A 16,635-nucleotide genomic window follows, 5' to 3' on the forward strand; every position below is an offset into this window, starting at 1 on the left:
TGGAAGTCCAGATGTCAGTGGTCAGAAATATTTATAGTACATTACTTGGGAGCAGGTTCTTGGGAAACAGAAAAGTTTGAAGGTAAATACGCCACCTGGACCACATAGTGTACATCCCAGAGTTCTCAAAGAGGTGACTGAAGACATTGTGGAGGGATTAGTAATGATGTTTCAATAATCAATTGAATCTGGCGTGGTTCCATACAACTGAAAATTTGGAATTATCACTCCACTCTTCAAGAAGGGAGGGAGCTAGATAAACAGAAATTATAGGCCAGTTAGTCTCACTTCACTCTTTGGGAAGATATTGGAGTTGGATGTTGAGGATGTATTTTCAGGGTATTTTCGGTCATTTTCAGCATGGTTTCCTCAAGGGAAAATCTTGCCTGACAAGTATGTTGAAAGTCTTTGAATTCATTGAAGAAGTAACAAGCAAGATGGACAAAGGAGAATCGGTTGATGCTGTGCACGTGAGGTTTCAGAAGGTCCTTGACAAGGTGCCACACATGAGGCTGCTTATCAAGTTATGAGCCCATGATATCACAGGAAAGACCCTTGCATGGATGAAGCAGTGGCTGATTGGCAGGAGGTTAAGAATAGTAATAAAGGGAACCTTTTCTGATTGGTTGCTGGTGACCAGTGGTGTTCCACAGGGATCTGTGTTGGGACCGATTCTTGTCTGTTATATGACGGTGACTTGGATGACAGAATTGATGGCTTTGTTGCAAAGGTGTGGATGATACCAAGTCAGTTGGAGGGACAGGAAGTTTTGAGGAAATTGAGGAGCTCAAAAGGACACACAGATTAGAGACAATACTTTAGTCAGAGGGTGGTAAATCTGTGGAATTTATTGCCACGAGCGGCTGTGGAGTCTAAGTCATTGGTTGTGTTCAAGGCAGAGATAGATAGTTTCTTGATTAGCCAGGGCATCAATGGGTATGGTGTGAAAGTAGGGGAGTGGGGATGACTGGAATAATTGGATCAGCCCATGATTGAATGGCGGAGTAGACTCGATTGGCCGAATGGCCTACTTCTGCTCCTGTATCTTATGATCTTATGGTTTGAAGGCGGTGAAGCCTTGAATTCTAATCCTGCTAAGAATTAGACACCACAAAAAGTGCGTCTTTAGAATGTAACAAACCTGGAATATTGTTTTATTCTCTTTGTGTCAGATCAGATATGCCCCATGTGTCTTACTTGTAAACAACGAAACCATCAAGATTGCAGCAATACTTCCATAAGTGACACACTTAAAAAGCTACTTATGGTTTTACTCAGTTCTGGAAGATGAAAGAAGCATTTGAAAAGCGTTGCACACTCGAGTCATTTGGAAAGAAAGCAACAAATGACTTTGATCGTCGTCTCATTGCTTCTCATAACATTTCCAAAGTAATAGCAGAAGTCTGCAAGATCTCATACAATTAGTGAAAGATTAATAAGGCCTGCCGTATCAGGTACTCACCACTGTTCTCAAAACAGATACCTGTATTTTAAAATTGACTCCTCTGAGTATTAATTCTGCAGCACCTCATATTGATGAAACGAGTGAGGACATTGAGTATCACTATGCACAGAGCTAAAGGAAAACAGAATTTGGGAGCCAACTGTGCGACGAGGCATTGATAATGGCACATGCACCGTTCATCAACAATGGAAAAATCGATCGAGAGATTCTCGATTGTATAAAGTTGAAAATAGATATCAACGGAGAATCAGTCCACGACGAACTCAAAGTGAAATTGATAACAAAATGATTCTGATTAGGAACATGATTTCTTGTGCACCGGATGGAGCACCATATATAACAGGTTGCCATGCTGGTTTCGTGGAATTTATGAAAATGAAATTGCAAGTCTATTGTGTCATTCATCGTTACCATCCCGCAGCTACTGGGCAGCGGGCAGGTGCTGTAAAATCTACGTTTAATGATAAATATGAAGTTAAAGCAGAATATCTTTCTCATGTTAGCATATGGTAGCCATGTTTTTACACTATGGGGGCGATGGAAAGTATATTGTGCTTAAGTAGGACGTTGGAAAGTAAGAAGGTGCTTTAGGAGGGCGTTGGTAAGTATGAAGGTGCTTCATGAGGGCGTTGGGCTAAAAAGGTTGGCAAACACTGCTATAGAAGAAAGAGTTAGCCAACAGATAAGCATAACTGTCCATGGATGAAATCTCTGCGATCTGAGCAGACTAGGTGTCAACGAGAAAGCGTTCAAAGACTGGCTCAAATTTGTAGACGTCTTCCCAGAAACAGAATGTTTCCTTGTAGCAATACAGGACTAGGTGCTTAAGACAAAGACATCAAAAATGCACAATAAAAAAAACTAACAAATTCAAGATGATAAAAGTCGAATATGCCATGTGAAACCAGAAAATATCCTGCAGTACCTTGCAACAGATTAATTCAACCTTACACAAGTACAGGCAAACATCTTTCACCAAAATCTTGCTTTAACATGCAAAACATTCTATACAATATTATACAGTAAATACAACCCTAATCGAGTTTTGGAGTCTCTTATGACCAATCTATTACTAGAGATGGGGCAATACCTGGTACCCGTCGGATCTAATATTACAGGGTAATAGGGATGGCCATTCCGAACACACACAACGCATGAAAATCAGTAAGTAAGAAACACCAGAAGTATGCTGACTTGAAATAGGAAAATGAAAGGCTGTGGTACATGAACATTGTCCCATTTGTGATTTACACGACTGGCATCATTCTAAAGTCACCACACAACAGCATTAAACAATGCGACCCGCACGACAATATCTATGTAAATCTCCAGACAGCCACAATACGCAGCACCATCAGAATCGGCCGAAAGTTCCAAGCGATTGAGAAATCAGTGGGCTTCTCCGTGTACATGTCCATACCGCAATTTTTATCAGATTGAGCTGAGATAGAAAATAAAAATAATAATAAATATGCGATTCTACCTGAGTGAATGCAGAGGAGAGTCAACACGCAATTTGATCGGATGGAAATTTATTAAAAATCAGGAAGTGAGATGACATCATTTTCTTTGAAGCAGACTAGGCATCGGAGGTTTCCGTGAAAATTTTGGCAATTATGCATGAGTTCTGTGGTGTTAAACATACCCCCGCAACATCTTTGTCTAATGCGACGGACAAGTGCGAGCTTTACTGTAAGTTCGTGCAGTCTGTTGACTTTTTTTTCCATTTCATTCTTATGCAAGAGACCGAAGTGACTAATGAGTTGCATTTTTGCCTGTTTGGTCTTGAATGTCCCCAGAGCCTGTCTCGCTTTATCATGACCGAAAAGGGTCTGGCGGTGGCGAGCGCGGAAATATGGTGGAAAACTAAACATTAAAGGTAGGATGAGTTTAATAATTGGTAGCAGTGGAGGTGGCGGGGTGCGGGTGTCGGAGAGTCTGTTCCTGTGCTGCGTCTCTCTCTCGGGCTCGAAACCAGATTTACTCTCCCCGCTGCCACCTTCTCCGATGATCATTGGTTCTGCAGAGTCAAGATCGGAAACATTGCGAATCCCTCCGAGAAGAGATTAGATATGTTGCTGGTTAATTTGTTGAATAATTGACGTGAGCGGATATTTCGCTGTGCTAATGGACTGCTCTCTGAACTTGGACTGAGTTACCCCACAAATAAATGTGTTTGTACAACAGCTTAACATCATCGGCATGTCTCCGGAGTGTTGAAAAGTGTATTCAGAATCGTTGTAGTCATTCCGATCCAACCCGGCGATGGTGTAATAAAGGAATTCGGCAACACTCACCGACCACAGGATGATGAAGCTGCCGGAGATGGTGAGAAGTAAGATCACAGACCTCCTCCTGCTCTCCATCTCCGGGTCACTGCGGTTCTCCGCCTTGCTCTGACCCCTCAGCCCCTTACGGACGCGACTAGTCACTAAAATGTGTCTGACTGTCAGAGCGTTAAACAGGAGTATTAACACGAATGGGAGTAACGGCGTTAGGACGGTAGAAAGCCGGTCATATCCCACCCACTCGGGATCCGTACAGTAGCCCGGTATTTCAGTACAGTCCCGGGGTATAATGTCGACTACTTTCACAGGACGATATATAAAGAAGAAGGGCACATTATTAAAACAGAACAGAACGCCGGTTGTTGTCAGAACCACAGCCGCAGTTTTCCCGGTGCAATACTTTATTTTCCACTTCTGGCAACAAATGGCGACAAACAGGTCAAACGTGAAGCTGACGGTGAACCAGACAGAACAGTCTGTGGCTGCCTCTCCCAGGGCAGCGATCACACTGCACACGGGGGTGATGTCCAGGAAAGTCCCGGGGAGGTAATAATAACAGACCCGCCACAATATCACCGCAAACACGATGGTCAGTAGATCCGCCCCTGCCGTGGCCATCAGGTAGCGAGTGGTGCGGGTGGAGAGGCCGCACTTTCCCTGGGACAGGATCACCATCGCCACTAAATTCACTGGGAAACAACCGAGAGCGCGAGTGAATTACTGTCTGTCCACTCCGTGGGTCTCGGGACAGGGAGATGCTGGAAACGGAGAGCCGCTCATTCCCGGAGGTTTAAAACGGGGAAGGCGGCGATCGCCGGCGCCTCAAAGGTGCCAATACCGGGAGAAACGTTACGGTCCGGGGCGCTGACTGCACGGCGGGCAGGGTTCGGGAAGGAGACCGGGAACGCTTTGGAAAATCAGTGTAAATCTCTGTCCATCAGGTTTCCGACTGATGTGCAAAGCCGAGAAAGCCTCGGCAACTTTCTCAGCCACAGTGATTCCCGCGGTCCCGTCACATCTGTTCACAATGTCCGGTGCCGCTCAGCCCCGCTGTCTCCGACTTTGTCCATGGATAGTTTCTAAAGCTCGTTGCAGATTTACTTCCCCCGTTCGCAGGCATCGATCTCCTCATTGGCCTCCGCCCACACGGGCCCGGCTCGGCTCGCTTATTTTAAAATCCGCAGCTACTCTTCGTCGCGGTTCCTTCACACTCTGTCAGGGGTTCGGATCAGAAAGTTCCCATGTTGGTTTTATTTAATATTCTCCCTGACCAGCTCCGAATTACTGCGACGTTACTCTAAATGCTCCGGTGCTGGTTGTCCCGGAGCGGAGTGTCGCCGCTAACTTACCCCGTCTGACGTGTATCGGACCCCGCTGTGTCGGCTCTGAACTCCCTCTTCACCACATCGATATGGAAACAAACCCCGGGAAACAAAAACGCACAGCCACTCTCATTTAATTTTTCCAAACCCCCGTAACTCTCGGGTTCTAATATACAGTTGGTGTCATTTTCAGGATATAAATATACATTTTTTGTCAATAAAAGACTCCGGAATGTTGATTTGGTCCCTCAACCAAATTGTTGACACAGTTTGGGAACAACGGGGCTCCGAGCACTGGTTCCTATAATACCGACTGGGACATCCTGCAGGCCCAAGAAGAGTCTGATTATTCCTTGTATCTAACACACACAGACACCAGGAACAGCATCAGTTCACTCGGCCACTCTAGCACGTCCTGTCATTCAATAAGATCAGGGCCCCAAACACCACTCCCTTCCCCACTTTGCCCGGACCATCGGCCCCGCTTGCAGGGCAACAGTCTGCCGGTGTTTGCCCCCCAATGTGGTGAATCCCTCTGCTCGCCACCACCGTGGGCTCAGACATTTCCACAGATGAGCCCCTCCTGTCCCCACCGGGACAAACATCCTGTCCGCCCCCTCTCTCACCATCTTCATCCTTTCAATAGCCCGCCCCCTCCCTCCCCGGGGAACCGGCATCAAACCGACGGGCCGAGCGGTCTCCTCCTACCTCTCAGCGATACATCAGACTCCGGCCGCAGGAGACGCTTCACAAACGCCCCCACCTTCGCTCGGAGGAAAGAGGAAATGAATCAGAAAGCGGACATTTACTTTGGGATTTGTTCCGCTTTTACTGGGAGGTCACTTCGGCAAGGAGTCAGGTCGGCGGGGTAACGCCCCCTCGGCTGGTCCGCCTCCACTATTGGGCGTAAACAGTGATTGACATTGCCTTGGGCCAATGACTATAGCGCAGCGGCGGTGAGGGGTCTCGTGGTCGGTAGAACCATAGAAAACTACAGCACAGAAACAGGCCATTTGGCCCTTCTCGGCTCCGCCGAACCATTTTTCTGCCTAGTCCCACTGACCTGCACCCCGACCATATCCCTCCGTACACCTCCCACCCATGTACCTGTCCAAGTTTTTCTTAAATGTTAAAAGTGAGCCCGCATTTACCACGTCATCTGCCAGCTCATTCCACACTCCCAACACTCTCTGTGTGAAGAAGCCTCTCCCCCCCCCCCACAAAATGTTCCATATATAACCATATAACTATTACAGCACGGAAACAGGCTATCTCGGCCCTTCTAGTCCGTGCCAAACTCTTAACCTATCCTAGTCCCACCGACCTGCACTCAGCCTATAACCCTCCATTCCTTTCCTGTCCATATATCTATCCAATTTAACTTTAAACGACAACATCGAACCTGCCTCGACCTCTTCTGCTGGAAGCTCGTTCCACACAGCCACCACTCTCTGAGTAAAGAAGTTCCCCCTCGTCTTACCCCTAAACTTTTGTCCTCTAGCTCTCAACCCATGTCCTCTTGTTTGAATCTTCCCCACTCTCAATGAAAAAAGTCTAACCACGTCAACTCTATCAATCCCCCTCATAATTTTAAACACCTCTATCAAGACCCCCTCAACCTTCTACGCTCCGAAGAATAAAGACCCAACTTGTTCAACCTTTCTCTGTAACTTAGGACATGAAAACCAGGCAAAATTTTAGTAAACCTCCTCTGTACTCTCTCAATTTTATTGACATCTTTCCTATAATTCGGTGACCAGAACTGTACACAATACTCCAGATTTAGCCTTACCAATGCCTTATACAAATTGAACATCACATCCCAACTCCTATACTCAATGCTCTGATTAATAAAGGCCAGCAAACCAAAAGCTTTCTTCACCACCCTATCCACATGACATTCCATCTTCAGGGAACTACGCACCAATATTCCTGGATTCCTCTGTTCTACAGCATTCTTCAATGCCCTACCATTTACCATGTATGTCCTGTTTTGATTAGTTCTACCAAAATGTAGTACCTCACATTTTTCTGCATTAAACTCCATCTGCCATCTTTCAGCCCACTCTTCTAACTGTCCTAAATCTATCTGCAAGCATTGAAAACATACCTCATCATCCACAACTCCACCTATCTTAGTATCATCTGCATACTTACTAATCCAATTTACCACCCCACCATCCAGATCATTAATATATATGACAAACAACATTGGACCCAGTACAGATCCCTGAGGCACACCACCAGTCACGGGCCTCCAACCTGACAAACAGTTATCCACCACTACTCTCTGGCGTCTCCCATCCAGCCACTGCTGAATCCATTTTACTACTTCCATATTAATGCCTAACAATTGAACCTTCCTAGCTAACCTTCCACGTGGAACTTTGTCAAAGGCCTCACTGAAGTCCATATAGACAACATCCACCATTTTACCCTTGTCAATTTTCTTAGTAACCTCATCAAAAAATTCAATAAGGTTTGTCAAACATGACCTTCCACGCACAAATCCATATTAACTGTTCCTAATCAGACCGTCTATCCAGATAATTATATATACCATCTCTAAGAATACTTTCCATCAATTTACCCACCACTGACGTCAAACTCACAGGCCGATAATTGCCAGGTTTACTCTTAGAACTTGAGAAACTCAGTTACAGAGAAAGGTTGAATAGGTTAGGACTTTATTCCCTGGAGCGTAGAAGAATGAGGGGAGATTTGATAGAGGTATATAAAATTATGATGGGTATAGATAGAGTGAATGCAAGCAGGCTTTTTCCACCGAGGCAAGGGGAGAAAACAACCAGAGGACATGGGTTAAGGGTGAGGGGGGAAAAGTTTAAAGGGAACATTGGGGGGGCTTCTTCACACAGAGAGTGGTGGGAGTATGGAATGAGCTGCCAGACGAGGTGGTAAATGCGGGTTCTTTTTTTAACATTTAAGAATAAATTGGAGAGATACATGGATGGGAGGTGTATGGAGGGGTATGGTCCGTGTGCAGGTCAGTGGGACTAGGCAGAAAATAGTTCGGCACAGCCAAGAAAGGCCAAATGGCCTGTTTCTGTACTGTAGTTTCTATGGTTCTATGGTTTTCTATGGTAACCCTTTTTAAACAATGGAACCACATTTAAACTTTTTAAACTTTTCCCCCTTCACCCTTAACCCATGTTCTCTGGGTTTTTTTTCCCTCCTCCAGCCTCAGTGGAAAAAGCCTGCTTGAATTCACTCTATCTATACCCACCATAATTTTATATACCTCTATCAAATCTCCCCTCATTCTTCTACACTCCAGGGAATAAAGTCCTCACCTATTCAATCTTTCTCTGTAACTCAGTTTCTCAAGTCCAGGCAACATGCTCTGCACTCTCTCAACTTTATTAATATCCTTCCTGTGATTTGGTAACCAAAACTGTACACAATACTCCAAATTCGGCCTCACCAATGCCTTATACAACCTCATCATAACATTCCAAGTCTTAAACTCAATACTTTGATATACAAGGGCGAATGTAGCAAAAACTCTCTTTACGACCCTATCTACCTGTGTCGCCACTTTTAGGGAATTTCTATCTGTATTCCCAGATCCTTCTGTTCTACTGCACTCCTCAGTGCCCTACCACTTACCTTGCATGTTCTACCTTGGTTAGTCCTTCCAAAGTGCAATACCTCACACTTATCTGCATTAAACTCCATCTGCCATTTTTCAGCCCATTTTTCCAGCTGGTCCAAATCCCTCTGCAAGCTTTGAAAACCTTCCTCACTGTCCACTACACTTCCAATCCTTGTATCATCAACAAATTTGCTGATCCAATTTACCACATTATCATCCAGATCATTGATATAGATGACAAATAACAATGGACCCAGCACTGATCCCTGTGGCACACCACTAGTCACAGGCCTCCACTCAGAGAAACAATCCTCTACTACGACTCTTTGGCTTCTTCCGTTGAGCCAATGTCTAATCCAAATTACCACCTCTCCATGTATACCGAGCGACTGAATTTTCCTAACTAACCTCCCATGTGGGACCTTGTCAACGGCCTTACTGAAGTCCTTGTGGACAGCATCCACTGCCTTCCCTTCATCCACTTTCCTGGTAGCCTCCTTGAAAAACTCCAATAGATTGGTCAAACATGACCTACCACACTCAAAGCCACGGTGACTCTACCTAATAAGTCCCTGTTTAACTAAATGCTTGTCGATTCTGTCTCTTAGTACTCCCTCCAATAACTTACCTACTTACCGGCCTATAATTTCCCAGATTACCTTTTGATCTTTTTTTAAACAACGGAACAAAATAAGCCATTCTCCAATCCTCTGGCACCTCACCCGTAGACACCGACATTTTAAATATATCTGCCAGGGCCCCTGCAATTTCAACACTAGTCTCCTTCAAGGTCCGAGGGAACACCCTGTCAGGTCCTGGGGATTTATCCACTTTAATTTGCCTCAAGATAGCAAGCACTTCCTCCTTTTCAATCTGTACAGTTTCCATGATCTCACTACTGATTTCCCTGAATTCCATAGACTTCATGCCAGTTTCCTTAGTAAATACAGATGCAAAAAAATACATTTAAGATCTCTCCCATTTCTTTTGGTTCCGCACATAGCCAACCACTCTGATATTCAAGAGGACCAATTTTATCCCTTACAATCCTTTTACTCTGAATATACCTGTAAAAACTCTTCGGATTATCCTTCACTTTGATTGCCAAGGCAACCTCATGTCTTCTTTTAGCCCTGTTGATTTCCTTTTTAAGTATTTTCTTGCACTTTTTATACTCCACAAGCACCTTATTTACTTCCTGTTTCCTATATATACATAGAATAGTACAGCACAGTACAGGCCCTTCGGCGGACGGAACACATCACTTGTGACCACCTTTCAGGGACCCAAACAGTCCTTCCTGGTGAGGCAACACTTCACTTTTGAGTCTGTTGGGGTCATCTATTGAATCCGGTGCTCCCGGTGAGGCCTCCTCTACATCGATGAAACCCGACGCAGATTGGGGGACCGCTTCATCGAGTACCTCCGCTCCGTCCGCCACAACAGACAGGATCTCCCGGTAGTCACCCACTTCAACTCTGCTTCCATTCCCATTCAGATATGTCCATACACGGCCTCCTCTACTGCTACAATGAGGCTAAACTCAGGTTGGAGGAGCAGCACTTCATATACCGTCTAGGTAGTCTCCAGCCCCTTGGTTTGAACATAGAATTCTCCAACTTCCGGTAATTCCCTCCCCCTCCCTTCCTCTATCCCTATGTAACTCTGCCTCTCCCCCAGCTGCCTATCACCTCCGTCATGGTTCCGTCTCCTTCTACTACCCATTGTTTTCCTGCCCATCACCTCCCTGCTTCCCCTCCCCCACCCCTTTGTCTTTCAAATTCCTGGTTTTTCAACTGAACCTACCAGCCTTCTACTACCAACCCTCCTCCATCTTCTTTATAGGGCCTCTGTCCCTTCCCTCGTCAGTCCTGATAAAGGGTTCCGGCCCAAGACGTCAATTCATCGTTTCAACGGATGCTGCCCAACCTGCTGAGTTCCTCCAGCATGTTGTGAGTGTCAGTAGGATCTTTATTCTTTTTAAGAATTAGAGAAATAGAAGCTTCATAAAACGATTGTGGTAATTTACCTAATCTGATTGATTCTTTGAATATTCTAGACAACCAAGGAGAGAGAATAGTGGAAAATTTAAATTTTATTATTTGAAATTTTAATTTTAATTTTTATCCGATATTTATATCGTTGATTAAATTGTTATATTATACCCCTGTAGCTTCGGTTTGTACTAATAATCAAAGATCTCCCTTTCATCGTCTATCTCGGGGTACTAGGCAAGGATGCTCTCTAGTCCATTATGATTTAATATTGCCCTTGAACCTTTAGCAATTGGTATCCGAGACTCGCCCAACATTTTTGGTATTACCCGCGAAAATGAAATACATAAATTATCATTATATGCAGATGAGTTGTTATTATATATCTCTAATCCGGAGAAATCAATTCCTGTTATTTTATCTTTGTTGGCTCAATTTAGTAACTTTTCTGGTTATAAATTGAACCTTAATAAGAGTGAACTATTTCCCCTAAGTAAGCAGGTTCCTATTTATGGATGTTTGCCATTTAAATTGGTTATTGACTCTTTTATATATTTAGGGGTTAAAATCACAAAAAGGCATGAAGATTTATTTAAAGTTTTTTTTTACCTTTAATTAATCAGATTAAACTTTTGTTTACTAACTGATCAGTCGGATCAATGCTATCAAGATGATTATTTTGCCTAAATTTTTATATGTATTTCAATTGGTACCAATTTTTATTCCAAAATCTTTCTTTGATAATATTCATTCAAAAATTTCCTCATATATATGGTAGAACAAAAACTCACCAATGGGAATAGCACAGGTCCTGAATCCTCTGTTGACAGCGGTGGGGTAGGGTCTGGTCACGTGATTAGTAGCCCAGCCGTTAAACTGATAAAGCTCGAGCTTTCCAGCGCCTGGGTGACGTAAGACATGTGAGAGCAGATGTGCTTGAAATGGGGGAGATGCATTTGAGAGCAGAGTTGCTAGTGGCGGAAGGGTAGCCCCTCTCACTCCATCCTCCCACTGCCCCACTAGGAATAGGGTTCCCCTGGTCCTCACCTACCACCCCACCAGCCTCCGGGTCCAGCATATTATAATCCGTAACTTCCGCCACCTCCAACGGGATCCCACCACTAAGCACATCTTTCCCTCCCCCCCCTCTCTCTGCTTTCCACAGGGATCGCTCCCTACACGACTCCCTTGACCATTCGTCCCCCCCCATCCCCACTGATCTCCCTCCTGGCACTTATCCGTGTAAGCAGAACAAGTGCTACACATGCCCTTACACTTCCTCCCTTACCACTATTCAGGGCACCAGACAGTCCTTCCAGGTGAGGCGACACTTCACCTGTGAGTCGGCTGGGGTGATATACTGCGTCCGGTGCTCCCGGTGTGGCCTTTTATATATTGGCGAGACCCGATGCAGACTGGGAGACCGCTTTGCTGAACACCTACTCTCTGTCCGCCAGCGAAAGCAGGATCTCTCAGTGGCCACCCATTTTAATTCCACATCCCATTCCCATTCTGACATGTCCATCCATGGCCTCCTCTACTGTAAAGATGAAGCCACACTCAGGTTGGAGGAACAACACCTTATATTCCGTCTGGGCAGCCTCCAACCTGAGGGCATGAACATCGACTTCTCTAACTTCCGCTAATGCCCCACCTCCCCCTCGTACCCCATCCGTTTTTTTATTTTTATACACACATTCTTTCTCTCACTCTCCTTTTTCTTCCTCTGTCCCTCTGACTATACCCCTTGCCCATCCCTTCCCCCCACGCTTGTCTTTCTCCCCAGATCTCCTGTCCCATGATCCTCTCATATCCCCTGTGCCAATCACCTATCCAGCTCTTGGCTCCATCCCTCCCCCCCCCCCCCCGCTGTCTTCTCCTATCATTTTGGATCTCCCCCTCCCCCTCTCACTTTCAAATCCATTACTCACTCTTCCTTCAGTTAGTCCTGACGAAGGGTCTCGGCCCGAAACGTCGACTGTACCTCTTCCTAGAGATTCTGCCTGGCCTGCTGCGTTTACCAGCAACTTTGATGTGTGTTGCTTGAATTTCCAGCATCTGCAGATTTCCTCGTGTGTGCATTTTTTTTTAGTTTAGTTGATTAATTCTGTTTAGATTAGTTTTTTTGGGGTTTTTTTTTCCTTTTTTCATGTTTTTTTAGATTTTTTCTTTGTTTTATATGATTCATTTGTATCCTATACGATTGGGAGTTTTATTATTTAAGTATTATCTGGCTTTATAATCACATGCTAATTACAACAATATATTCCCAATAACTTTGTACTACTATTATGTTATGTTTATTTTTATGAAACTAATAAAAAGATTGAAAAGGAAAGAAAGGAAATGGAACTGATGCTTGCTGAAACCTTTCATGGCGCCGTAATTCCCCATAACTCCCTGCGCCCAAAACTTCGCCGTCGTCGAAGCACAGATCAAATGCGCAGGCGTCAGTATTGTGACGTTGCCGAATATCACGCATGCGCGCATGCGCGCAGTACACGGAAGGCCTCAGCAGCCCGATAGCAGGTAAGAACGAGTCTCCAGGGTGCTGGGGAAAGGTGAGGGTTGGGGTGCGGGGGGAGACATGGAAAGGGGAGAGCGGAGGGGGAGGGACAATTGCTGTGACTCCGGACACCATGACCCGCAATCCCGGGATAGTCCTGCTCTCTTCCCTCTCTCTCAGCCCCACCATCCGTACACGGGCCCCGGGGAACTTCCGGCTGATGAGGGAATGGGAACCGATGGGTCTCTCAGACAGAGCTGAGCTCCAGCTGTCTAAATGCAAGGATCGGGAACTCGGAGAAAGGGAACAAAATCTTTTACATCAGCTGTTGAGAAAATCACCTTTGTTCTGCCTCCAATCACAAACAAGAGAAAATCTTCAGAGAGGGCACAGTTTTAAGGTGCTTGGAAGCAGGTACGAAGGAGATGTCGGGGTGTTGTGTTCTTTATACGTACCGTGGGTTACTAATAACAAACCATATTCTGCAGAATTGAACTTGTATTTAACAGCAGCAAAACCATGTTTTACACTGTCATGCTTCTCGATCATTCTTCATTTCTGCTCATGTTGGGAACTCTGTCCAGTCACGTCCTGACACGTGATATCACCACAAGGGGTAAGTTTTTTACACAGAGTGGTGAGTGCGTGGAATGGGCTGCCGGCCACAGTGATTAAGCTGGATACAATACGGTCTTTTAAGAGGCTCCTTGATAGGTACATGGCATGTAGAAAAATACAGGGCTATGGGGAACTCTAGGGAATTTCTAAAGTAAGTAATGTTCAGCACAGCATTGTGGGCCGAAGGGCCTGTATTGTGCTGTATAAATGGGGAAGTCACTTACCCATGACCTCTGGTTGTCATCCCACCCAACATCAGTGGTAAAAGCTGCTTGCATTTACCCCATCGATACCCTCATAATTTTGCCTACTTCCAACAAAGCCTTTTTTAGGTGGATAAGATGATGAGGGGTATTGATCGTGTGGATAGCCAGAGGCTTTTCCCAGGGCTGAAATGGCTAACGTGAGGGGCATAGTTTTAAGCTGCTTGGAAATAGATACCGAGGGGATGTCAGGGGTAAGTTTTTTTACACAGAGAGTGGTGGGTGTGTGGAATGCACTGCCAGCAGTGGTGGTCGAGGCAGATACAATAGGGTCTGTTAACAGCCTCTTAGATAGGTACATGGAGCTTAGAAACATAGAGGTCTATGTGCTAGGGAAATTCTAGGCAGTTTCTAGAGTAAATTTCATGGTTGGCACAACACTGTGGGCTGAATGGCCTGGAATATGCTGTAGGTTTCCATGTTCTATGTTGAACGGCGAAATAACTTTGCCTATCCTACAATCCTCTGATAACTCTCCCTTCACTAAGGATGATTTAATTATCTCTGCTGGGGCCCAACGATTTCTGCACTTGCCTCCCATGGGGTCCGAGGGAGCACCTTGTCATGCCCTGGAGATTTATCCACCCTCTTCTTTAATCTGTGCAGGGTCCATGATTTTAATGCCGCTTTTCCACACTCTCATTGACACTGTCTCCATCTGAGTAAATAGGGATGAAAAGAATATTTAAGATCTCCACCATCTACTTTGGTTCCAGACATGGATTGCCATTCCGGTCTTCCAGAGGACCAACTTAGTGCCTTGCAATCCTTTTGCTTTTAATCTATCTCCAGAATCCCTGAGGATTATCTTTCATCTTTTCTGTGAGGGCAATCTCATGCCTTCTTTTAGCCATCCTGATTTACTTCTTATGTGTTCTCTTGCATTTCTTCTACTCCACAAGAACCTACCTGCCTATCCCTGTTCTGCAACTCCATTTTGTGCTTCACCAGGGTCTCGATATCTCTTGAAAACCAAGGTTCCATACAGTTTCTATTCTTACCTTTTATTCTGAGAAGCACATACCCGCTTTGTACTTTCAAAATTTTGCTTTGAAGGCCTCAATTTACCAAGCACGCCTTTGCCATAAAGCAGCCTGTCCCAGGCCACAGTTGCCAGACCCTAGTGTATTAATTCCAGGTGTTGATCCATGCCCTGAACCCATCCGCCTTTCCTACGCTGCTCCTTGTATTGAAATATACAGGGCTCAGCCTATTCACTGCACCATGCTCAACTTTTTCATTCCTGACTTTGTCTGAGGTCTGAACAACAAATGTCACTGCAAACCCTGCACTATCTGTTCTGTTATTCAGGCTCCCATTCCCCCTGCAACTTTAGTTTAAACCCCCCCCCCCAACCCCACCCCACACCATGCAGTTCTATCACCCCTTTGGCTTTCATCTCCCAGATCAATAAAAAGGAGGTGCATACCAGGTACAGGCAGATCAGAACAAATGGGTAATTATGAAATACAGGGAATTCAAGTGAACACTTATGAAAGACAAAGAAGGCATGAGGTTGCCCCAGCAGACAAGGTGAAGGAGAATCCTCATGGATTCTGCAGATATGTTCAGTGTGAAAAGATTGCAAGGGAAAAAATTAATCCTCTGCAAGATCAGAATGGTAATCCATATGAGGAGACAAAATAGATGTGAGAGATATTTTTTGCTCAGGAGATGAACGCAGAGTCTATAGAAGTGAGGCAAAGCAGCATCAAATTCCTAGATCCTGTACAGATTACAGAGGTGGAATATGAGAGGTGGATCAAGAAGGTTCAGTCACTCAGCATTCAAGATGAGATAGTAAATTGGATGAGACACTGTCTTTGGGAGAAGCCACTGTGTGGTAGCAGATGGTTGCCTCTCTGACTGGAGGCCTGTGACTAGTGGTGTGCCACAGGGATCACTGCTGGATCTGTTGTTGTTTGTCATCTATATCAGTAATCTGGATGATAGTGTGGTTAATTGGATCAGCAAATTTGTAGCTGACACCAAGATTGGTGGTGTAGTGAACAATGAGGAAGACTATCATGGCTGCTGTGCGATCTGGACCAACTGGGAAAATGGTTTGAGAAATGGAAAATGGAATTTAATGCAGACAAGTGTGAGGTGTTGCACTTTGGTATGACCTACCAAGGGAGGTCTTTCACAGTGACTGGTAGAGCACTGAGGAGTGTTGTAGAAGAAAGGGATGTGGGAATACAAGTCCTCAATTCACTGATGTTGGGGGAGTCCAGAACCAGAGGCCACAATTTGAGAATAAGGGGTAGGTCATTTCGAATGGAGTTGAGGAAAAACTTTTTCACCCAGAGAGTTGTGAATCTGTGGAATGTTCTGCCTCAGAAGGCAGTGGAGGCCAATTCTCTGAATGCTTTTAAGAAGGAGTTGGAGAGATCTCTTAATGATAGCAGAGTGAAGGGATATGGGGAGAAGGCAGGAATGGGGTACTGATTGTGGATGATCAGCCATGATCACAGTGAATGGCAGTACCAGCTCGAAGGGCCAAATGGCCTACTCCTGCACCGATTGTCTATTGAAAATGGTGTCATAGATGTGATGGAAAGAAAGA

Source organism: Mobula birostris, chromosome 13 (assembly GCF_030028105.1).
Source record: "Mobula birostris isolate sMobBir1 chromosome 13, sMobBir1.hap1, whole genome shotgun sequence".
Taxonomy (NCBI): Eukaryota; Metazoa; Chordata; class Chondrichthyes; order Myliobatiformes; family Myliobatidae; genus Mobula; species Mobula birostris.